The following is a 2,027-nucleotide window of genomic DNA, read 5'->3' as shown; positions in this document are numbered from 1 at the left end:
GGACACCTCCTAGGTGCTTTCTGAGGTAGGAATTGGGAGTGACAGCAGGGAAGGAAAGAGAGGAGATAGACAAAAAGGCATTTTGTTGGGCTTTTGCAACAACAGAAAAGGTGGTGGAGGAACAGAGAATAACACAAAATCTGAAATGCAGGGGAAAGTAGTTTTCCCTGATGGAAGATGTGATCAGAGGTGAGAACAGATCAGAGGGGTAGGTGGCAAATACCAGTAAACTAAGAGGGAGAGATTTTAACCCTAGCGATAGAGAATTCCAAGAGGCACAAGATTGAGAGACAGTAATGAAATACCCCAAAGCAGGCTGGACCCTTCAAACAATATCAAGGACTAGCATTACTTGTAAAGTGTGTTGGATGACTTTTATCCAAATACATAAACTAGCTGGTTGCATATACCTTAGGTAGAGTTGCCTGAGAAAACTCCCTGATTGTATTCTTGGCTACTCTGAAAAAGCACTAGGCTTTTCAGGCTTTTTGATTCTATTCAGTAAATTGCTTTTTTTCTAATCAGTGAAATCCTAGTAAACTTGGAAAAGACAATTTTGATGTTGTTTGTTTCAAACCTGGGCCCCTTATTTACAAGTATTTCCTAGGTTCTAGGAAATCAGTTGAACTTTCTACAAATTCTCACAGATATGAAGACAGCATCATGTACTCCAAATACTTCCTCTGTAGGCTCCTTCTCTGGAGTTTTAGCTCCTTGAGGATCTTTTGTGTTTGTTTTTTTTGCTCTCGTGGTTAGTGCACCATGTGGAATTCAGTCCATTTTCTAATTGCATGGAAATAATTTTGCTTCTTTGTTATTTCTGTTTCCCTAATATAGAATTAACTCCTCCATAAGTCCATCAGTTAGAATCTTCGGGGTCTCATAGGACATTTCCAACCGGTCTCCTCTGTAATGGATTCCCTATGGCAGTTGCCTGTATCAAATACTTTGGAACATCAAACTCCATTTTATTATATTAGCCTCTTACTATTTTACATGAAGGTGTGGGTTCCAAGATGACTATGTGGCCTTGATGACACTTAGCCTGTTTCCTCATAAATATATATTTCACAGGACTTTTGCTAAGATTAACGATATACCACATGAGAAAGAACCTAGCAAAGTACCTGGAAGAGGGTAGGAACTGAGAAGTACCAGATGCCTTTCCCTTCCCTGGCTTAGGTCACTAAATCTGGGAACACACCTTCACCTTTTCTGTATCCCACAATGCCTAACACAATGCTGAGCACAGCTAGAAGAACCATGGCATTATGGAATACAAGTTTAAGAGGGACTTAAAGTGGTATACACTTGCAGATTCCCAAGACTTTTTTATTGCAACACGCATTTTATGTCAGAATATATTTTATGCATGGGTATATATATATATATGTATTAATATATATATATATATATAGTGAGTTTTTTATTCTGTTCTACCCCATTCTTCTTTTAAAACTCTGAATTATAGTCTAATAAATTGATATTGTGACCCAGAATGTAGTATGACTTGCTGGTAGAAAAAAATAATGTCTAGATTCCAGATCATCCACAAGATGTGTGTACCTTCTCCACACCATCCATTCCAAGGTGACTGTCCAGTATCTGTCACCTTGGGTAGGAAATACTTGATATGGAATATTGCCACAGAAAATGACAGCAGAGTGTGAGTCTTGTACTGCTGGGTGCAGGCACCAACCAGCACGCAGGAGGCCCCCTCTGCTGCTGCAGAAAAGCTGGCTTGTTTTGGCCTTTCAATTATACATGCCTCTTATGAGAGGGATCTGGCTTAATGAAGTGGCTGCAGCAAGAACGCCCATGAATTCTTCATAAATGCAGACTCGGGAGCACCTCCAGTCTCCCCTCCGCGTTGCCTTCCAGATGCGTCCTTCATCATCCCTCTCGCACGCGTTCGCAGACTCTGCTGCGAGTGTGCTGTAATTGGGATATATTCATCACTGACAGTGCTTCCTGCTGGCCAAGGAGTGGGCGTTGTCCCAGGCAGGGGGACTGGGTAAAGAAGGGGG

This window comes from Dasypus novemcinctus, chromosome 27 (assembly GCF_030445035.2).
Source record: "Dasypus novemcinctus isolate mDasNov1 chromosome 27, mDasNov1.1.hap2, whole genome shotgun sequence".
NCBI classification, from domain to species: domain Eukaryota; kingdom Metazoa; phylum Chordata; class Mammalia; order Cingulata; family Dasypodidae; genus Dasypus; species Dasypus novemcinctus.
This window is presented reverse-complemented; position numbering follows the sequence as displayed.